Genomic DNA, 24,281 nt, shown 5'->3' with positions numbered 1-24,281 from the left:
TGTGAGATAGACATTGCTCTTAAATCCAGATGAAGAAACTGAGACACAGTGATTTTATTTCTTCAAGTTTTCGCACAGCTTAACAAATAGTACCTATTATTTTTGTTTCTTAAGAGCTGAGACAAAGCATTATCGCTGCAGCCAATTACTGAAATCCTCATTCCTCTACTTCTCTTCACTACCTTACCTCTGCTGTAACCCCTCCTCCCATAACTCATTTAATATTTCATCAGCTCTATAACTATTGTGAAAAATTATATTCATTCCTGGGAAAGTAAGGTAGAGACTTTTTTTAAAATAGGTTTTTCAAAAAAGGTTAGCTGCAAGCTGATATCATCATAAAAATTAGGGATCCTTGACATGTCAAAGTGACTAAAGCACAAACGCTTGAAGAAGCTCAATATCAAGGAATGAGAGACAAACTTAAAAAAATATATATCTTGTGTTTTCATAGGTGTGACCTGCTCCCTTGAAAAGGCCATTTCAATCTCAAATTTCTATTACTGTTTATCATCCAAAAACATTGTTCAGTAATGCCTTATCACTATACAAGAGTTGTTCCAATATTTCTCAAGGAACCATGTCAATTTGGGTTATAGTATATGCTACTTAAATACAGTAGAAATAAGTTAATCTGCTGAGGACATTGAATCTTTTCAAAGCTGTTCTAAAAATGCTATGAAAGAGAATAATCATAACATGCTAATTTGTAGATTCCCTATTCTTACATTCCTTGTTCTTGCCTCTACTGTAGCCTTAGGCAGAATTTTGTAATTTATCAACATCACTCCTGTGTCCCAAATCCCATTCTTCAGTATCAAAAATATACAATTTTGAAAGTTAAAGTAATAGAATTTCCTATGTAGGAGTTTAGTCCATACGAACCTTATCTATTACCTGTTAATATATTTTAAAATATTCCATCACACCTTGTTCACTAACTACTTTATACAGAAAGGCAAATGAATTTGTTAAGAAAAAAAAAAATCTTTTACTTTCTGTGAGTTATGCAAAGATCAGGTCTAAAGCAAGAAACATATCTGTGTGAATTTTTTTCATTGCAACTATGGCATCTCTCACAACTTTTTATTAAATTGCAATTCCATTACTCTTTATTCCCCAGGGATGGAAAGAATGCACTTTATTTTTTGGCAAAATAAATAAACACCCTGAGTTGGTAAAAATATCAATTACAAGGGTGTCTACCCTAAAAGTCACATTCATTTTGTTTGTTATTGCAAGTTATTAAATGGCTTCCAGGCATGCATATAAAACCTGAAAAACAACGGTTGAATCTATCATGTTAAATTAAAATCTCTCCATAAAAGAGTAAACCCAAATAGTTTATCAGTTAGGGAATGCCATGCCACCCCAGAAGTCAATACAAATAAGACTTAATTAAAACATAACTTAAATGAAGTTCCACAAGAACCCTCGATGGGAATTGTTCTGCTTACATTGAAATGTGGAGAGTAAAAATACATCAGCTGACCTTAATTTCCTTAAAGTAACAAAGGAAGAAAAGAAAACAAATTCTATCCCCCACAACTGGAATTACACTTGAGAAAGAAAATATGGCCTCAAAAAGGTGTATGTGAAACAAAGCCACAACATAATCAAGTTAGACAAGTCTCTGTTTTCAAAGCAGACAATTCAAACTCACTAATATTTGTCCTCATGCTAAGTTTCTTTTACCGTTTGTCTAATAATGTACCTTCTTAAGTCAATCCCTGCAATTCTATGTAGCTGCCATGAGTTGGGGACCCAGCACATTTCCTTTTGTCTTTATTCTTTTTACTCAATAAATATTCTTGTCATGATAGTTCTCTATATTTTTTCCCCGAAGCAACTCTCATGGTCATTTGTACAAAATTTAAAAAATGTGCTCAAATTTTGACAATCAGGCTATACTACAGATAAAATAGTTTTCCAGATACAGTTCTCAGCATGTTAGCTGTAACTCTTCCCATTTCCAACTAGATAAATGAGTGTTATCATACCCCCGTCTGAGAGTTAATGATCTACATTATCATGTTAATTGGCTACAAATATTTCATAGAATGGATGCCCTACATATATGAGTAATCTGTAATTGAATATTTACCTGGTCTGTAATATTTTATTTAAATAATGTAATGATAATTCTTAAGATCTTTGAACATCTACCCAGATAGGTCAACATATGATAAACAAAAAATACAAACCAAAAATCAGCAACCATTTTCAAAGAGTTGTATTGTGAAACATTTTTCAGATAGATAAAATAAAATCCTACTATCTTCAGCCTTTCTGCTTTCTTGTGTACCTAGTGGATTACTGAAAGCCAAGTTTTAAAAAATTATTTCATTTGCTTTTTTAAAAAAATAGCTCTCCTAATAAACAGAATGTAGTCTTTCATACTGTCTCCCAAATATGGAAGATACGGAATTACGTATGCAAACACAAAAAGGGAGTTCTGCATTCATGGTGACAGGTGTTTAAGGACACACCACTATGCTTCCTGTGTAAACTTATTCTAGCATTTAGATGAGAAATGAGCCTGTATGAAACAATTTCATTCTGTACAAAGATATGCCTCAAGGCCCTACTGAGCCACACATAGCACAGATTAATGTTACGACTTCTGTATGTTGAAGAAGTAAAGTAACTGTGAGCCTAGGCAATTCTCCAGAACAGTATCCTTCATGTAGTGACTCAGCAGCCAAGGCCACTTCCATTTTTGAATCTGCCTTAGGCACACAACCTCTTTCATTGCCATGGCCATGAAAGAGTCCACTGAAGGGTCTCTTCCCACTGGCAATCAAATACTTCAACACGTGGTAAATCAGCTCACAAACCACAGGCCAACACTAGTCACATGGCTCTGTCTAAATGGAAAAAGACACATGGACTATTTACCAAGCATGACTGTCATCATCATCATCTATTTATTTTTTTCCTTCTAGTTTTTGTCATGGCTATTTTGAAAATCTGGTCTATGGCCATGCTACCCTGAACAAGCCCGATCCCATCTGATCTCGGAAGCTAGGCAGGGTCGAGCCTGGTTAGTACTTGGTTGGGAGACCGCCTAGGAAGACCAGGCGCTGTAGGCATAAAAAATAAAAATAAAGGATTGTAAGCTAACAAGGTCCTTGCAATCTGTGAGGTCAACCAAAGGTAATAGGGATGGAGCAGGTCTAGGACAATCCCAGAAAAGAGAGATGTAGTCATCAGCAAGACCCCAATGAGAGTCCTTAAAGAGGCACACATCTTCAAGTCCATCTTTGGACTCCAAGGTCCCAAGCTAACATGTTTGCTGTTTGCCCTTGTCCATTGTTGGGTCTTATTGCTCTGCACTTTCTTCTTTAGAAATATTGTAAATTACTTCTATGTAGTTAATATAACTGATCTTTAGTAAGATAGTCATCACTTCATGGTTCAGTTGCCCTTCTCTAGTCCACATTAATTGAAGTAGGGAACCTGGGGCCTTTGCTGGTAAAGATTTTAATGCTATTTAAGAAAATAATAAAAGTGTTCCCTTCTGACAGAAATTTGTAGTTTGATAATATTTATTCATATCTTTTTTAAAATGTCATGACAAGAAATGGCTTTTATTTTGAAGAGGAATCATTTTGAATAATTAACCATGAATTACTCTAATTAGCAGAAAATAATTATAGATTGGACATAAGCTTTTTTTTTAATGCAAAAGATAGTTACACTATTGGGAAAATGATAGATGTTGAGATGAATCCAAAATAGGGCTTTTCTTTGAATCAGTCTTCAACTAAGACATTTTAAATGCTTCCCATTAGAAAACATTCATATTTCTGCAAGATAAAATTTATTAGCAAGCATATGTCATTGGTTAGAAAATCATTAGTATAACAATTAAAGAAGACATCTTTAATTCTTCCTAAAAAATAAAATGTAGTTTCATTTGTTCTTTTCATAACACTTTCTGGATCAGAAGAAAACCTTAGATAGACTCAGCACATTCCTACATTGCAAGAATGCTTACAAAACTGTATGTGGAGTTTAACATATTCAATTCACTTGGAAAATGTTTCTCAAATGATTGACATGACAGTTGTATTTATGGTTCTTGTCTTCAGAGAAGAGCTTGTAGAGACAGGACATGTGGAAAACTGATGAAAAAAGTAAGACAGATTCCATTTTCAAACAATTTCTGGACAGACCATCAGCAGAACCTAAATGAGAGCTCACGAAGGGACATAGAGGGCGTAGTCCACTGAAAGTACACTTTTGAGCTAAAGAGAGCAGAGATGAGTGCCCCAGGAGACATGTGCCCCCGATATAGCACCAGAGGTAACTAGGGGGCCCTAACTAACTCTCTGACTTGAACAAGTGTCATAATGCCTCTTTACCTGTTTCTTTATTATTAACACCACTCATATACCAGGGTTGTAACATAGTGAAAATGCAATGTGAAATTAACTTTTCAAAGTTAAAAACAGCAACAATAACAAAAAGGTATAGTATTATTTGGTCAAAATGTAGTTTTAATATATTTGACTTTTACCAATAAAAATGTACTGACACTGATAGTTAGAAAAGAGGAGTATCTGGTATATTCATGGTTGAAAAACTATGACTTCTTTTCATATGAATATCATAAAGAAAAACAAGTAAAATGATGCCTTATTGCATCACAACATGTTTTATGATTATTGAGAGCTAATTATGCAAGAGTGCATCTTTGCAAAGAAATATCTAGTGGCATTCCAATCACTGGTCACAAATGTGTCCCTTGGCACATTTTATTGTGATTTTGCAGGTTAGGTTCCAATTTAAATGACATTTTTGTTATTTAAATCCTTGCTTTTTCCCATATCATTCTCCTGCCACCATCTGGAAAGTTGGTTTTTCTTGATAAGTGAGGTCAAGGTTTATGCACAGGATAAAATACCAGTCCCACCTTCTCAAAGAAATCTCAGGACCTCTCCATCCTGTTTTTATACCATCTTCTTCTATCTTCTTTCCTTCTTACCTAAAGTATTGAATGAAACATTATCTTCAGTGACTCACCGTTAAAATGTATGTTGGTTGCCTGGGAGAAAAGAGAAAGGCCCGAGAATCTCCTTCGATCTTCTCTCATTGGTTATTGGCATGGAATATTTTATATGATTAACTAAATCAGTTAGCTTTACCATATAGGTCAGTTGTCCTTGTTTGACTAGGATTTCAGGAGGATCTGTTTAGTGGTTGTAATAGGTGAACTTTACCGTTCGTTTCAACCCGAACATGTTTTATTACAAGTAGTCTTGTGTAGCCGGGGGCGCATCTTGAGAGAAAAACCGAAGGTAGCTTACTAGATGGAAATGAAGAGATCATCAAGGAGAATTACACAGTTCAGTTTTGCCTGGAACTGGAAGGCAAAAGCATGGGTGAGAAAAATGAATCCCGATAAAATACCTAGCAAGCCACACACACCCTAACTTTCCAACTCTTACATCTATTCTTTTTGAGCAGGAAAAGTGGGTTTTCTAAAAAGAAGACAAGGTTCTTTGGGGAAGAGGAGAGAGAAAGGAGACTGTGTATTTATCCCTTCAGTGATAGGAGGAAACAAAGAATAAGATGGATGCCTCATTCTTGGGGACTACTTAGATTTTCCATGACCTTGAAATCTTAAAAGTTCAGGCAGCCAAGGATCTGAGCTCAAACTTTTGGTGATAGAACGAACTCGTGGCTGAAGAATGAGCAGAGGCTATGTTTCCACTTTCCTTGTCCACTGGGCCTCACTCCCAGATTTTTAGGAACCTTCTTCTCTCTGAATGTTTCCTCATTTGGCCTCTTCGGGACTCTGGTTCAGAAGACCATATCTTGCATTTGCCTTGACCAAGGGACTCTTATCTCGGACATAGATGAGGGCCCTAATATACACACACATTGGCCATGTCTGATTTTATGGAAATAATCTCAAAAAGAATAGATGTAAGAGTTGGAAAGTTAGGGTGTGTGTGGCTTGGTGAGACTTTTAGCCCATCCGCAAGGACATAGAAATATCACCATTTACTTATAGTCAATAAACATTATGTGGATTGGATGGGAACATCTTTTCTTGTGACAAGTAGGGGAGGCCAAGGAAGTGGGCAGATTCCTGGTCCTGGTCACTAAGAATAGAAGCCACTCTAAACTTGAGCTCTTTCTGGAAGCCTGGCAGGCTCCAACCCTGGGGCTACAAGGGTAGGACCCTCAGGGTCACACTTGGCACTCTGTGGAAGAATAAGCATTATTAGCAACCTCTCCCAATGGCATTGAAACCCAACACTTGATTCTCTGGGAAGGCAGAAAATAAATTGTAAGGATTCTAATAAATAGGCTTTATTTTTTTTTAATTACGAAAAGAATGAAACAATCAAATTTGATGGAGCATGTAAAAATTCACACATGGATTAACAGTGAGGAATCTCAATTGTAGTTCATAGTAATGCTTGAAATATTTTTGTCAGGTAGAAGAGTCTGCTTTAATATTTAAAATAAGTGAATAGTAATAGTTTTCATTCCCATATTAAAATAAGCCTAAGAATTTCAGTGAAGTTTATCCTCTTTAAATTGGCTCACCATATACAGAAAATGTATAAAAGTACCAGATTAAATTATTTATCACAAATTATTTCTTAGAGGAATTTTTTAAAAACTTTATTGTGATATAATTGACAATAAACTATGCTGTTTAAAGTGTACAAATTTATAAGTTTTCACATGTTATACCCTTTAAACCATCTGTAGAATCAATATAGTAGGCATTTCCGTTATCCCCCCAAATTTCTACATGCCCCCAGGTGATGTCTCCCACTCACTCCTCCCTAACTCCCAAGGAACCACTTTAGTTTGCATTTCCTAGAGTGTTATATAAATCGAATCATACAGTCCATACTCTTTGTCTGGCTTTCAGTCAGCATGATTATTTTCATATTCATCCATGTTGTTGCATGAATCAATAACATGTTCATTTTTTCTTTTTTCTTTTTATTTTTTATTTTCTTCTTTTTTTCTTTTTTGATGGTGACATTGGTTAATGAAATCCAATAAGTTTCAGCTGTACACTTTAACAGTAAGGCATATATGTATTTACACTGTGTGTTCACCTCCCATAGTAAGATTTCTTTCTGTCACCACATATTTGACCCCCTTTACTCCGTCTATCTCCCCCCTTCCCCCACAACACGTTCATTTTTATTGCTTTGTTTATGTATTGTTTATCTATTCATCTGTTGACGGACATTGGGTTGTTTCCAGATTTTGACTATTACAAATAAAGCCACTATGAATATTCATGTGTAAATATAAATTCTTAATTAATAGAATCTGAATCAAGATTCACAGAAGTTGGTTTAATTGTTTTTTCTTATATAAATTTACTATATTTAAATACTGTGAATATGGGATATATTTTTGAAACCTATTCACATAGGTTATTTTTTAAAAGAAAACTTTTTTCCTTTATAGCTCATGATCTTAGCATGGTAATATTTATATCTATCTATTTCTGATAGATATATCATTACTAAAAAATGTTTTTGTCTTAGGTTAACTACATTCAATTAAAGAACTACATTATAGAGTACTTAATCTGTATAAAACTCAGTGATCACCAGTGCAAAAGCACAAAATGGATAGGATCTACATACTGTATAAATAAGAACCCAAAGCTTAGTAAAGTAAACAACAACAACAAAATCTACGGGTTAAGGTCACAGAAGTAATATTCAGTTAGAAAATAAGAAATAGATTCACTGCGACAGGTAATTTATTGGAGACCTCGAAGCCTGAGTAGGTTTTAGCAGGTGAGGTTGAGAAGAAGCATGCAATGGGGAGGAAGGAACATAAATTAGAGCTCAGAGGGGAGATATATGGGGTAAATTCTTGGACAAAACTCTCCAATTTACTCGGAGCACAGGATCAATTCTGTGGTATGTTGGCAATTTCCCATTTCTTCAGACCTCTTTTGGAATGTTTGATTCTGCAGTTTGGTTTGGTTCAACAGCCATTCCTTAAATGTCCACTAAGTAACAAGCACTGTGCCAAAGCAAGGGAATAAAAGATGAAAAGGTACTCATTCTCTTTGCCCTCAGATCACTTATAGTGGGGCAAATCCTTTCATGTATTATTATTACAAATATGCACAGAATACCGTCAGTTAGAGAGGAGACCCTACCCCAGCCTGTGGACTCAGACAAGGGTTTCCAAAAGCAGGATGGTCAGAACTCGTCTAGGTGGATGAGGAAGAGTTAGGTAAAAAAAGAGATGTAAAGATGTTTAAGGAACAGGAAAAAAGCATAAACTAAAGCAAAAGGTGTGAAAAAGCACTTGAGTTTGGGAAACTCTTGATAGTTCAGGATTCCAGAGCATTCATTTGAGTAGTTTCTAAAAGAGAGTCATTAGTGCTCCAATCTTTTTGGTTTTTGTATGTTTATTTGTTTTTTTGCTGTGGTGCTCAGATGGAAATATAGGCCTATAACTTCTATTGCAGGTCCACACCCTTCACCTAAAGACTCTCGAATTACTAATGGCGTTCTGTTCCCAGAATACATTCATGTTTACATTAAGTGTTATATTGTTATACCAAGTGATGATTTTATACTCAAACATTACATATATTTAATGTTCTCCGAATTTCATTACCTTGACTCAGTGAGCCCCATGATTGCATATTATTGGGCAACATATCCGAGAGTTATAAAAGAGCCCAACAATGTTTATAGAATTCTCACTTTCTATTGCTCTGTGACTCAGATTACAATTCATACAATCTCCTAATTATCATGTGCTTGCAGTCCCATATATGGTCTTATGTTCTCAATACTGACACCCAAATCACCATACTAGAGTTGTCTGTTCCCCGCTTTTTTAAAAAGAACAATACTGATATCTGAATATATGAAGAGCAGAGATGTTGTTCCTAGACTGTAGTTCTGTCTTTTCTACCCTGCTCTAATAAATTCTGTATCTTTGCAATAAGTTTTAAGAAAGTAAATTTAAAATGTCATTTTAAAATATAGGTTTATCTATATAGTATGGTGTATTTAACTAAATATGCTGTTCAGTGGGCCACTAGTTCAACCCACGATGATCCGGAGTAAGTACATGGGACATCAGGGTTTCATTTACTGCTTGGTTTTGTGGCAACTGTGGATCTCTGTGAGAGCTCAGTCTTTATGACTCCTCATTTGTGTAGCTCTGCTCACCTATAATGAAAGCTAGTATCTGCAAAAGAAGTGAAATCGGATACAACTGAGAATGTACATTTTCACATGTATGAAAGTGAAGCCCTTTATTCTCTTGCTAAGTTCTTTGATTAAGCTATTTATTTCAATTTTAAGGCAATAAAAAATGATACATAAGTCATTTAAAACTGTATAAATACTTACCAAGTAAAATAGAAAATTAAAAAATGTGAATAATTTAAGTTTAAACTGTTTCCTTCAGTTTTCTAGATATTTGAACTCTGAAATGTTAGAATAAATCCCTCATATTCAACTCTCCTACATGTATGTACAGTAAAAAGAGAGAAAAAATCCTTTAAATTGTTCATATTTTCCTCTTATGTCAACATTAATATGTCATAATATTTTGTATTATAGGATTCATTTCCAGTTGATGCAGAATTTTAAACTGAAGATAATCATAATAATTAAGGAGTAAATGTGTAAATGAGGGTCTGATTTGAGTTATTTAATTAACATAGATTCATAGAAATTTGGCAACTGGAGGATTAAAATATAGATTTTAATCTAATTTGTTTCTGTACTTTGCAGTTTCCCTAAACTATCACCAAAGAAAGGGCAATAGTACAGAATTAGAAATGTGTAAAAAAAAATCAGCAAGCTATTTCTGTTCCTTTGTAGCTGTCTGCCTAATACTCTTGCACAGGAGGTTCTTAGAGAAAACTGCGAATCTTTTCTATGAAGGGGAAGTGCGGAGATGGAGGAAAATGGCTGACCTCTCCAGTACAGCCCAGTGGTGTTTGTGCTAATCTGCTCAGGACAGACTGAGCCCTCTAGCGTAATGGGAGCCTGGCAGGCCTGGCCCTGGGTCCTTTACCACCAAGTAGTCACTGCCTTTTACCTCTTATCACAAACAAAGCACTTTATTCCTCCTGACCTGTGTTAAAAGCCAAGTATAAAAGCCTAAGTGGCAGCAACTACACTTTATCTTTTACTCCAGCTAAATGGAACTGTCTCCCACCAACATTTCTCTCAGGTCTTCTACAAACGCTCTTCCTTCTCTATTCCCATTGCTCCTACTTTCACCATAAGAATCTCAGACCAAATTTCCAGATTCAGGTGTAAATCCCTTCAATTTATTTCCAGAGTGACCTTGCTTAAACATTGCTTTTACCACAGGCTGGGAGAGACTCTTTGGGATGGGACAACAGACATGTCTTCCCTAAATACACCAAAATCACAATAGAGGAGCCCAGTATGGGTTTAGGAGGAGGCAGTAAGATAATGAATGCTAGTCTGGTCATTGAATCTGAAGTCCCAGGAATTCATCTTGATGGAAGTATCTAGAGTTGCAAATATGGATTTGGATCTCATCAGGGAGGTCTGGATTGTGAGAGTCCTCAGGGATGCCTGCGGCTTTACTTGACAGGAAGTGATAAGAAGATCAAACAAAGGAGGAGACCAAGGATTGATCAGATAGGGAGGAGGACAACCAAGAGAGATGAGGAAGCAAGAAGCAGGGAGGACAGAGCTTCCTGAAAGAATAAGCATTTATCAGTTCAATTGCCAGAGATTAGATTAGGAGTAAAAAGTGGAGGGGGCTTGGGAGGCTGGGAGAATGGGCTGAAGGGTTAAAGAAGTACAAATTAGTAATTGATAGATAGTCACGGGGATGGGGAGCACGGCATAGGTAATGCAGTTAGCATTAATATGTTGGCTTCATGGAGGGCCAGGGGAGGGAGGAGCAATCGGAGGGGATCATTTTTATGAACTATATAGATGTCTAACCAGTGTACTGTATACTTGAAACTAATTAAAATTAATTAATTAATTAAAAAAATAAAGTCCATCCAAAATATTAAAAAAAAAAAAAAAAAAAAAGGTGTTCACTGAACTGGGCCAGTTAAATTAAGTGACCACAAGAAAAAAACATTCAGCAGTGAGGTCCACTCTTTTCAAGAAGCTTACAGAGAAGGAAAGAAGTCAGGGCAATAAGAAATGGGAGATAAGACAGAAAAAATAACCAATAAAGCAATAACTAGAATGACGAAATCAAGTCATTTTAGGAAGCTTGATCAGGGAAAATGGGAAGAAATACAGAAAGCAAGTAGATTATTTAGGCAAATGAGATTAGCAATAATAAAAATAGAAGGGACTTTAATTCCTATATTTTTCTTTCCATTTTAACTCATATTTAGCTCCAGATACAAACATATCTCTATAGTCTTTGTCAGTATTTCCGCTTACCAATTTAAAAAAATGTTGACTCTTCACAATCCCCACACTAAGTCTAAGGTCAAATCTTCTTTGTTCCATGTTGCCTTAGGGATCCCTCTTCTCCATCCCCTAATCAATGGTGTTTCCTTCACCCTGCTATGCTGCTTGCACTGGTCTCTCCTCTGGCCCGTGTAAAATGTACCTGCTGCCTGAACATTTCCGCTTCATATGCACTAGGTCCGCTTTCTTATTACTTTCATTAGCTTCTGTTCTCCTTTTGTAATAAATTCAGATTTCCACTTTGCCAATATTTCTTCTTGACTGCCATTTTTGATCCTTCTTTTTTATTTTTTTCACAGTTATTCCATCGTGCTTTCTGATTCTCTGAATATTTGTCACTTAATGCTTTCTGCAACTTGAAAAGTTGACTTTCTGAAGACTTCACTTCTGTCCTCTTGTTCTTTGAAATTGTTTGCCGGTTGTATTTCATTAATGAATTTCTCAGTAGAAAAAGGGAAGCGAATTAATGTCCCTTTAAATTTTTGATTTAGATTAACTTCCTCTTGATCATATATTATATTTCATGCATATAATTCAAAATGTTTTGATGATTTTTCTTTGCCAAAACTCAGACTAGGCTCTCACATAAACACAGGAAAAAGGTTTGACTAGAGATTATTTGAAGGGTGTCCTAAAGCTCAGTAACTTGTCATAGCTGCTTAAGTATTTACTGTTATCTTTCCATTGAACTGAGGCATTTCTACTTCTAGAATACTAAAATAATTCCTTAAGTCTCTAGGAGCCATCAGGACACCAGCCAGTGTTATGTTTGCAAAGGAGAGTAGGAAGAAATACGGTTTGATTAAGCCAAGAGTAAAGATGGCCCAGGACCAGGGGAATTGCTCAGAGAGTGCAAGCCCTGAGGTCAAGGAGTAGAGAGCTCTGGGCAGCTAAGCTCAGCAGGAGCACTGGGTCTCTAATTAGGGGAAGAGGCTGGAGGAGGGGGAAAGCGATGCTAATCAGGAAAAGATGTTGAAGGGAGACAAGTCTAAAATTAAAACGAACTTCTCTTACAGCATAGGTTCGCTTCAATGAATAACAGTCTGTTTTGAAGGGTTTCTTTTTTGCTATCTTTTTTTTTAACAGTTAATTCCTATTTCTTTTCAGATATATCCTCAATTACTTAATAAGAGAGGGAAAGATCTAACCTTTTTAGAGACCCTCTTTTCCATGCATCACATCAGTTGCGGGGAAAACTGTAGGAGACAGTTTACTCATTCACTCATTTATGCATAAAGTCATTCATTCATTGAAAAATATTCATCGAGAATGTGATATGTGCTAGATACTTTGGCACTTTGTATAGAATGGTAAGCAACAGACACAGTTCCTTTTCCTCCTGGAATTTAAAGTAGCGTGTGTAGAGAAACAGGAAGGCAATTACAGTCCAGCATGGTAAGTGCCGTGATCAGAGAGGTACAGATGCTGCCTAAATCACAGAGGAAAGAAACTCAATCCAGATTAGGAGCAATAGCACAGACTTCACAGTAAGAATATTTTAGAGTTAGAAGGATATGAGTTGGTGACGCAAAGCTGGAGAGAGGGGCAGGAAAGTGAAGGCGGAGAAGCAAAATCAGATTCCAAACTAGAAAACACCACCTGTACCACTCAAGGTGAAAAAGAACATTGTACTTTCACATACATGAACAAATTTGTGGCTGGAAAGCAGAGTTGAAGAATTAAGAAGGTAAAAGATGAATCTGGGTCCCCATCATAAAGTACTTTTGTGTGCAATACAAAGAACTTATATTTATTCTGAGGACTATGGGAGAATACTTATTTAGATAGGGAAATGACTTTACCAGATTTGCTTTGTAGAGAGTTGATTCTAGCTGAAAAGTGGAGATGGGATTAGAGGGGGTGGGCAAGATAGAATACTGCAATACCAATTTGCAAGTCCCTATTGCAATGATTCTAGAGATAATGGTGGTCTAAATTAAGTTAGCAGCAGAAGGGATTGATTCAAAGGATATTTAGTAGATGAAAGAGGACTTGGTGGTTTATCAGACAAAAGAGAAAAGAAATCATGATGCCCAAATGTCTCTTTTGGCCACTGGATAAATGGTGCTGTCATTCACCGAGCTAGAGAACACCAGAGAAAAAGTTTTTTTGTGTGGGAGAAACACTGGAGATGCCTAGTAAAACTTCAGCTAAAAAAAAAAAAAATGTATATATATATATATATATATAATGCTCACAAACAGAAGGCAGAATTATAGATCTGAGGAGTCATCAGCATATAAATGGCAGCTGAATCTGGGGGAAATGAATGAGCTTACCCAGGCCAAGAGTGCACAACTGTAACTGAACAAGTAATTGTGTATTATTTGTTTAATATGTCTCCGTGACTAGACTTTAAGCTCAATGAAGGCAATAACATTGTGTCTGTTCACTAGAGCCAAGCATAGTACTTTGCCTAGAGTAGACAATCAATAATTTTTGAATAAATGAAAAAAATCTGCAAAACCCCACAGTCAATTATAAAAGAATGTACAAGCGCATGGGATTAATATTGATTATAACTTGTCAAGTCTGGATTTGCTGCAATAACTTATCAGGAAGGACATTTTATGCCTCCTTCCTAAAATGCATGCATCAAAATTTGGTTTTGACTAGTCTGATTTTTACTTGAGAATGTTAATATCATCTATAGAGCATAGTGAGCGGCAGAAATTGGAGTCATATTGTTACCATTGGGGCTGACAGGAGTTCAGTGTTTCCCCAACGGCAGCGGGGAGGGAGAGGGATAATGACAGCGCAGAAGTGTAGTTAGCATTTTTCCTTGGTTCTTCCTCGCTGACACAATGAAGAATCACAGGTCTGCGAGATTTAGAAAATATTTGTTAAAAGTATATTTTAGTCTACGGCCATGCTACCCTGAACAAGTCTGATCTTGTTTGATCTTGGAAGCTAAGCAGGGTCGGGCCTGGTTAGTACTTGGATGGGAGACCACCTAGGAAGACCAGGTGCTGTAGGCGTAAAAAATAAAAAAAATTAGGAATCGTAAACTGACAAGGTCCTTGCAATCTGTGAGGTCAACCAAAGGTTGCCTCACCTAAAATATTAAAAAGTATATTTTAGAAAGACAAAGCTTGCCCCAAGGAGGCACATGGTTTTCAGTGATGAGAGCTGCAACAGAGCGCTGTAATAACAACCACAACAACAAGAGGGCAAAAAAAGGCCACAAGAGCCATAAAAGGCCACAGAAAAGGCCATAAAAGGGCAAAAAAGGATCCAGAAGTGTGAATGTCTGCATTATATCAGGGCATGATGGTTAGTTCCAAAGGCATTCCTAGGTGATTGGCAAGTGAGGTCATTTTGATTAATACTTGCATGCTGTATAACTCTTTGCCTAGTGCACATGCGTGTACTCAGAATTGTACTACCATTGGGGTGTTGAGTGGTCTCTAGGCCGGACCCTTATTCCTCCGTTCCCCCTGTCACTCATGTCTGACTAGCTACCTAACAATATGTGGTAATCTTCTTTGGTCAAGTTACTCAGAGTACCTCAATTTCCTTATTTATGAAATGGGAATAATAGCACCTGTTTCTTAAAGCTGTTGATAGAATTAAATGACATAATATACATAATATACTTTACAGAGCAACCTGGACCATAGAAATACTCTAAATAATGAATGATATTTAAAAGTTTATTGAGGTGGCAGTTTTCTGTGGTATCTAGTGATAACTTTTGTCCCAGACTATCTTTTCAAGGATGTTTGCATTTCGAGGATGTTTGCATAGCAAACAGACTGAATGATTGAGGTAGTGACTCCCTCAGGGCAGAGAGCAGATTTGTTTCTTTACCAGGATAATAAAGATAATGGCTCCTTCAGGGGCCAAGATTGGGTAGGTTTGCTAGCAGCTCCCTTATATTATTGGGTTTCCTAAATTTTAGGTTCTTCAGCTGTGACACAAACCCACTGTGTGTGCAGCATTTACCTGAGCCACTCTGCACTGCCCTGTGTGACTTGAGGGACAAGGGTAGCCAATGTGAATGTGAAGCTGATGCTGCCCAAAGTGCCTTAAGTAACTGAGGTCTTTCCTTCATTCCTAAGGGCTTTGCATCTTTTGCCAGCATTTATGAAACTGTGGCAAGCTATCTTGTTAGCTTATAAACAGGGTAAAATCTTAGACCCTTTACTTTTCTTGATAAAATTGTCTCTTCAGTGTAGACCTATATATTGTAAAGCCTTGATGCAGATGTTTTGTAAGACAGTATTTTCCCACTTGACACTGCATACTTTTCATAATTCTAATTATGAACAATATATAAACAGGTGCTCAAGAGGAAAGATTGTTCATTTTCACTTTTAAGATTTCAATCTTTTTGCTTATTTGATTGGAAAAAGTTTGAGAAACACAAGACTACTTTGCGTTTAAAAATTTCTTTCAGCCGCAAATCAATGGGGGACAAATGTATGTAGTACAAATCCCTGCTTTCTACCAAATATTAAATATCACAATTATGCATTGAAAATCACAAGAATATTCATAGTATTGACAGCAATCCCTGAATAGATAACATAGATCAAGGCAGCCATTGGCTTGCAAATACAGAGTTAAAGATCTTGTATTTGTTTATAGAGCAGGTGATCTGTCAGTCTGTTTATTCAGGTATAGGCACATAATGTCTAAAAAGACAGCAATTTTTATTTATGTTTGTGTGTGCACATGCATGTGTGTGTATTAAGATCTAGTCGCATCTCAGAACTAGTTAGTTATGGTTAGTCATAGTTATGGATATGCTTCGTAGGAAATATGATGATCCAGGAGTTAGGAAAGATGAAGAATGTTCGCTGAGATCAAATGTGAGCAGATGAGATCCAGGAGGGCACAGTGTTTGTAACTTCAAAAAGAGAGAGAGAGAGAGAGAGAGAGAGAGAGAGAGAGAGGCAAAATGCAAGGAAAGGAAAAATGAGTTGTGAGTAGGACCTAAGATAGCAGACAAAATATACAGAGGTAGATTAATAGTCCAAGACTAGACTAAGATAGAAATAAAAGATCCAGTGTGCCTTAATAGAGGAAGCTGAAAATACAATACAGAATGGAGAGAAATAAGGCCTTGAGCGGACAAAGTTTTCTACAAGGACCACTAACCATGTGAAAGAAGGAGTCTGCCATATGACGGGCAAGCTTAATCCAGAAGACAAGAGTTGACTTGGGAGCCCAAGAATATTATGTCTCCAAACACTGGGAGACAGTAATAACTCATGCTATTAAAAGAGGAAGAAACTATCAAGAATTTGGTGAAACAAAATGTCAATAACATGAGCAAAAACTCCTATGCATTCGAATAATTGGTACCAAGCAGAGCTGTCTTAGTGTTCTTAAATTGCAGGTGTCCCTTGCTGTGCAGAGGTGAAACCTGAGCTAAATTCAATGAACATGAAACTACACCAAGAGTTTTTCAAAACTGGACATTGTTTAAAGATTTAGTGGTATTCTTAGGGCATCCTTCTCAGGGCTAAAGAATGGACAATGAGATGAGAAAAAATTACATAAGGCTGGAGAGAATGTTAGAAGCTCAGGTTTTGATCTGCATTGACAGGTATTTTTTTTCTCTCTTATTTCTGGGTGGTGGTAGACAAGATAGGGCAGTAATAAAAATTGCTTAGTTTTGGAGACATGGCCCAAATATAAATCACCATCATATCCAAAATAATTAAAGTGTCAGGCATTCTTTTACTTATACACTACATCTTTGTTTATTATTCTGTTAGATAAAGCCCCTTGTCATTATACTGCAGGCAAAACTGTTAACAAGGAAACTCAAATCCACACCCTAGACCTAATTTTTTAATACAACTTCCTCTTTGATCTCCTGCATCTCTGAATTTAATTATGAGGTCTAACTTGATTCTCTGCCATTGTATCTTTTGCTTTTATTGCTCTTTCTGTAGTTTGTAAAAAAGAGTTTTCTGTTTCTTTTAAAGCAAGCTCATTTTTCTTTAGTTCATTGAAAGGTGTCACCTTCTACTTCATGTTGCTCCTTGGGTTCTTTTATTTTTTGTCTCCCGAACTGACATAATTACCATCTCTACATTCTGCAAATATAGCTTGCAGAGTGGGTTTCCTAGGAATATAATTTTCAAAAGTGCCAGACATAAGAATGACTCTAAAGCCATTTGATGAGTTCTGTTACATCTCCTCATTTGCTTCCTTCCCAAAGAGATTTTTTGATTTCTGCCTGAAACATGCTTATCAGCTTAAAGGTATACAGCATCATTATGTTATGAAGATTTTCTTCTGCAGCAGCAAGTGCACTAACCTTGAATGAAGCAGTTGCTAATCATGTTGCACTAAGCAAATAAAAGTCAGAACCAACCTAATCTTGCTTGCCTAATATCAGTTTCCGCGGACTTCAAGTGTAATGTTCTAATCACTGGCGCAAAACAGCCAATTAATTTGCTTTCCCTAAGTGTTTTTACTGGCCAGGATGCATAGGGGAGCAGTGAGTTGGGTCATGATCATGCTCCACAAAGATGGGAAATGTTCCCTTTGAGCTTCCAATCATTAGGCCAGCTGAAGTGAAGACAAGCCCATTGACAAGTGAGAATGGCAATAATTTATTTTCTATTGATGGGTTGTGACAAATCATGTCGAAGCAGTGGCTGCATACTGTGGGGCTCTGCTAAGGAAGGCTGTGATGGGCAAAGATGAAACCCTTCACAGCTCATTTAGTCCAAATGTAGCCACCTGGGTGGTGAATCGGTTCAACATACCAGCCCAGGCATTCCAGCACAAAATTAGATCGCTAACAGGCAAGCCATATAGGGGTTCCTACAAGGCATTAATCAACAGGGTTGAGCTGTCAAAATGCAGAATCCGAAATTAAAAAACACCAAAAGGATAAAAATGTGGCAATGCTGTCAAAAAAAAATCAAGAATATGATTCCTACTGCAGGATTCTAGCCACCATTAAAAAAGCTTAGTAGAAAAATGCACTATAAAGGGATAAAGAGAGGTATTACCCCTGTGGAAAATTTTCCTAAGATTTTTACAAATGTTAATTAGTAAAGCAGCATGAAGATTTATATAAGCATGAGCATACTCCCTTTCAACTTAATACTGACAGGTCAGATTGCATGTAAGTCGTCCTTACCTCTCCACAGCAAAGTTCATCTCTTATTTAAATTTCTTTTCTACCCGAACCTACTGATGTGCAGAGCATTTGATGTCTCATGCTGCTTCTGAATATAGACACTTCAAACTCTGCAGAATTCTTAGGCTAGCACAGCTTATTTTCTGAACATTTTTTTTTTTTTTTTTGGTAGAAGAGAGATGTCTTGCATCTGGAGGTGTGGAGTGTGTGTGTGTGTGTGTGTGTGTGTGTGTGTGTGTGTGTGTGTGTGTGTGTGTGTTTGAGAGAGAGAGAGAGAGAGAGAATTTATCAATATTCTTTTAAGAGGTCATTACCTGTTTTCATATTAGAAAAAGTATTTAGTGCCATAAACACATCCAAACGAGAGTTTCTGAAGCTAACCAAATTTTCACTGCTTAAAAAAGTTCACAAAGATTCTATTACTAAAAAATATAGTCTAAATCATGAAGAAGTGCTTTCCACGCCCCTCATGGCTGTTTCTCAAAGTACGGTCTACAGACTACATACATTAGAATGATCTAGAGTACTCAGTGAAAATGTGATGTACAGACCCACCTCAGACCTCTAGAAAAATCTCTGGGATAGGCCTAGGAATTGGAATTTTAACAGGATACCTAGGGTGATTTAAAATTGTACAATGAAGCTGGAAAACCACTTTTTCTTATATGAATAAGCCTCAGCCCATTTTCAAGTACAAACACTTGCTTCTTTCCACTGCTAACACATGCCCCTCCCCCTGCCCCCCACTGGACAAGCTGTGCTCCATTTGTTCATAAACACTTTTATTTTCACATTTCCATGCCTTTGATCATGTTATGCCCTTCATATGCCTCAGCCCCATCTTTCCCATCCTCTGAGAGTCAACCTAAACTCCCCCTCCTACATGAAGCCTTTTCCATTTCTCCCAGCTAAATGAGAATATTCTTGCCTCTTAGCTATTCTAGTCATTTTCATACCTTTCATAGCATCACCACCTTCTGCCTTCTGTTGCAGTTACCTATACACATGCTTCATCTCCCGGTTAGTAGCTTGTTCACTCCTTGAGAGTCATGTCTTATATGGCTGTGTATACTTCATACCACCAAACTCATTGCCTTGTGCTTTATGTACAGTAGATGTCTATAGAACTGAACTGTTGAATAATAGATGTTATTTCAAATCCAACCTTTATACTTTTAAGTCATTCACAATATATATGTTCTCTGTGTGTTCAGAAATCTCATTAGAATCTTGGAGTGGGTCTCCCTGTAAGCCAAAATACATGAGGCCTGTTATCTTGTTTGTTTTACTTAACTGCAGTTTGTCTATGAAATGTTATTATGCTTTAGATTTTCTAAATTAACTTTAATGATATTTTCCCTGAAAGAATACTTGCTAACATTTTAAGTCCTTAGCTAAAACAGATACATAAAGTATATTAATTATGCTGTAAAATAAATTACATTATAGTATAATGCTATAAATCATATGTTTTATATTTTATATATTCATTTAAAAAAACCAAGAACTATATGGCCTTAAATATTTGATAGCTTTGTATAATGATTAACTAAAAGTCAATGGCTACAATTGATTATATCGAATTTGATTTAAGACTAACATAGACCATAATAAAGCAGAAAACATAGGAGCCATGGTTTGGACTTCCATGACCTCAGGAATAAGTTCAGCCTGATTATAAGCCAAAGATGTGTTTTACTTTGAGCCTCCCTACATTCTATAAGAAAGATTAGAAAGAGAAATGGACAAATGCTATGTTCTGTCATTCTTAAAAGCAGTATATCCCCTCATCCTATGTTGTAATTCTTTTTAAAACTCCTTTTTACTTTGATATTGCTGTGTGTTTAGGGCATCACAGAAACACAGGGAAAGAATGTTTGCAGATACTTGAGAATATTATACTTTGAAAAAATAGAATAATTCAAGCCAATGTGAACCAAACCTGCTCTAGTCATAAGAATAGCCCTTTATCTGCCTCAGTCTTCAGTTACAGACACTCTAGATGAAGAGCAGGAGTTGAGGAGATGCTTCTCACTTTCCTTTAGTGCCAAAGATAATTAGGGCAGATGAGGGCCAGGGCAGAGCTGCTTGGAAAAGTTCTGAAGGTCTGGGAAAGTATGCTTTAAAAGAGAAGGTGATGTGTAAGATTACCTCTTTCTGACACTTTGGGTTGTGTTTTAGGGCTACTGTATAAAGTACTTTCTGAAACCACATATTTCAGAAAGTTTCTCTCTCAGTTTAATAGACATCTCAGTGGGTCTGGCTTCAACTCAGTTGATAATTAAAATAGAACAGAGAGTGATATTGCATTTTTATTTATATTAGAGTTCTTGGCCATGGGCACCTAGGGAGCCCCTAGATATAACTAAAACCTAATTAGGAGAAAAGAACATTGCTGATTCAATTTCTGAATTGGAGAGTAAAAGGAACACAAAAATCCCTGACATAAAAACATAAAATCATTTCAAAATAAATAACTAAAAAGGATATTACCTTTGAAAGATGCCCTCCACTTCTCCAACCAAAGAACGACAGCAATGCGGTATTTTCTAAAATAGATCCAATTTGATCCTCTGCTAATTCCTCCATTCCATTCCTTAAAACTATTTTCACAAACATCACATATCACTTGAGGAAAGGAAGAGTGAAGGGTTAGTCCACAAATGGCTGACAAACAGTGAAGAGACTGTATAGAGAGGCCTGAAGGAATGTGATAGATAAGCATTGACAAAGGGAAGGAGATGCGAATCAGCCAGCCCATGGTATGAGTTTCAGGAAATCTTTGATGTGTGAGAAATATTAGGGCATTAGATTAAAGGTTCTTAACATTGACTTCATGATATTCATGATACAAGAATTAGAAGAACTCTTGAAGAAGATAATAAGAGTAAAACTATTTCAGGGAAGGTTCTTTGAAGAAGCTGCAGAGTTTCTAAGAAACAAACAAACAAACAAAAGACAGTTTGTCTTTCAGAGGGTATCCTGCCTGCTCTATCAGCAGAAAGAAACCAACAATGACCTATGCATAAAACCTGAGGGAAAAAAACGGGGAACATAATCAAAAGTTAGATGAAGAATATACAGCTGAAGAAGAATGGCACAGAGAACACAAGAAGTCTTTTAAAAAATTCTCTGGAGTCTCAATGAAATTGTAGACAACATTGTAGACAAAAATTCTCTGGAATCTCAATGAAATTGTAGATCTCTTGAAAAAAAAAAACAGTCAAAGGAGAATTCGGAAAAGTGATATAATGAAATAGTAGAAGATTAAAGTTGAGCTGGAAAACTCAGGAAAGAAATGAAGGAGAAACTAGCAATCATTATAGACATGAAAACCCCATTAAAGGCAATAAAAATTATAATATGTACTCATGAAACCAAAGTCATGGAGGTCAGAATTGAGGAATAAAAACATGCCTAAATCTCACAAATCAAATTAAGAAAAAAGAACAATGTAAAAATTATTAAAGAGAAGATGATAAGACAGACAAAAACTATTTAACAATCACAAAATTATTGTTTCCGAAAAAAACAGCAGAGCAAATGGGACCAAAAAAAAATCTAATATATAAGAGAACTTTCCTGAGGAAAGATTTGATCTATATATTGCAAGTGCCCCTTATATTTGACATAAACTGAATACAAAATAACCAAAATATATGCTAACACATGATGTTGTCTGTATATGCATCCTTTTCATTTCTTCCATAAAAAAACAAAAGGATACAATTATATAGGCAGCCTAGCTGAGAAAGTAAGACATGTAAAAGGGGGAAAATCAGGTGTGTCTTAAAATTCTTCAAAGCAGCACTTAATGTCAGAAAACATAGGGCCATGGCCATAATGTTTCCAGGGCATGAAACTATGACCTAAGAATTTCATCCAAAGAGAAGTTGTCTTTCAAGTATAAAGAAAATATTCTCAAGCAGGTGAGAATTTAGGGATTATAGCACCCATGATGATGATTATTAGCAAGAAACGGATCAAAATAAAACACTATGTAAAAATACCTAAGATTAAACAATCATGGAAATCTTGTTATCTAGTTAAATGTTATAAATCTTGAGAGTGAAAAACAATTATATACATGCATGTGCACACACATGAACTACTGAAGTATGGAAGAAAATGGGAAGTGGTAGGAGGAACCATCAACGTTTTAGCATATCTTTTACAATCAGCTGTTTTAAGTACTGACTTCAGCTACCTATAGTTTTTTCATTATATGTTGTTCCTAAATTTAAAGAAATGTTTAAGAAGTTCTAACAACTCAGTGAAGAAATGTTTCTTGAGACTCCAACAATTTTCTCTTTCACTCCATTTTTTGTCTTGGATTTGTTATTTTTTATTGAAGCTACCATGTACAGAATTGTCCCATTAAAAAATATTTCTGTCTCTTTGTCATTGTACGGGCATAGATGCCTATAAAGACATGCACCAAATATTGAAATTATTTCTAGATAATGGGATTTTGAGTGATTATTTCCTGCCCTCTGTAGACAAGAGCATATAAATAATTTTATGAGTGAACAGTTTTTTAAATATCCAGAAAACTAGATATGAATTAAAGACCCAGAAAACTGAAGTGTCTTTCTGATGTTGTCTGTATATGCATCCTTTTCATTTCTTCCATAAAAAAACAAAAAGGTAAAAACCATTCAGTCAGCGTAGGTAGTATGTTCACAGTAGCACAATGTTAATCAGAGGAATTACAAAGGAAACTAAATGTTATTTTTCCATGAAAAGCTTACAATTTAGCTTGATGGTCCTTAGTTTTTTTTGCATTCAAGTTCCATGCTAACTTTGTGCAACAGAAAAAAGATGTGCAAAGAATCAAACTGTGATACTTTCAGATAGTCCTCTTATTCCCTGTTCCACGCACAATGCATGGCTCTCTTATCCAAGTAAATTGGTAATTTTTTTTAAACTTGGGATTATTCAAGGTATGAAGCAACATCTTTGAGAGGCTACATTAATGTGGGCTTGAAAGGAAAAATGTCTATCCAAACTGTTTATTATACCTTAAGAATATATTTTAGTGTATGTCTCAAGTCACTATTTTGGTTTAAAAGAAATCTTTGACTGAATTGGCAGTTATCAAAGAAGTATAAATTTGTCATATTTGCATAATCCACATGGCCTCAATAACATAAGTGAATGCTATGACTCACATATTGTAGCCTATACTTTGTAAAATACTCTAAAGATCCTTGTAAGATGAAACAGTTAAGTCATTCACAGATTAGCTATTTATCTAAATATTTTGTTTAAAATCAGCCAGTTTGATCTTTTTTTTTTTCAACCTGAATATACTGTCAGGTTTGTGGGATTCTGATTACACAGCTGCAATGGGGTTAACTTTATTTTGTATAATTTTCATGATAGAAGCTAAAATTTTTAAGATTATGATATCATTTCATAATTGTCAAAGCTCCCAGCTTGACATATTATTTCTTAAAATTTATTTTAAAAGATAGGATGATGGAAGAAATCAGCAGTTACCCAGGTTTATTAGCATAAAATATGTGAGAAAGAGATGAAAAGCTGTATTTAATATGATGGGTAACTTACAATATTTGCACAAATCAAATACTTAAGGATCTGCTAAATCGTCAAGCTTCCACTTAACTTATAATCTAGTTTACTTGTTTTTCTTATGTGTAAATTTATACATATGATAGGTCACTTTCTTGATGTCTTTATCCAATATATGGCTTCAGTTTAAT

General features: G+C 35.9%; 1 protein-coding gene and 2 pseudogenes across 1 annotated transcript in view; all 3 read left to right on the top strand.

Moving 5' to 3' along the window:
• Positions 1-24,281, top strand: part of KIAA0825 (KIAA0825 ortholog) — a 364,821-nt gene that overhangs the window by 282,875 nt on the left and 57,665 nt on the right. The gene's annotated exons all lie outside the window — the stretch shown is intronic.
• On the top strand, positions 2,974-3,092 carry LOC111732170 (annotated as a pseudogene).
• Positions 14,307-14,425, top strand: LOC111732208 (annotated as a pseudogene).

Source organism: Pteropus vampyrus, unplaced genomic scaffold (assembly GCF_000151845.1).
Source record: "Pteropus vampyrus isolate Shadow unplaced genomic scaffold, Pvam_2.0 Scaffold11, whole genome shotgun sequence".
NCBI classification, from domain to species: Eukaryota; Metazoa; Chordata; class Mammalia; order Chiroptera; family Pteropodidae; genus Pteropus; species Pteropus vampyrus.
Note: the sequence above shows the minus strand (reverse complement) of the source record. Positions and strands in the feature narration are given on the sequence as shown.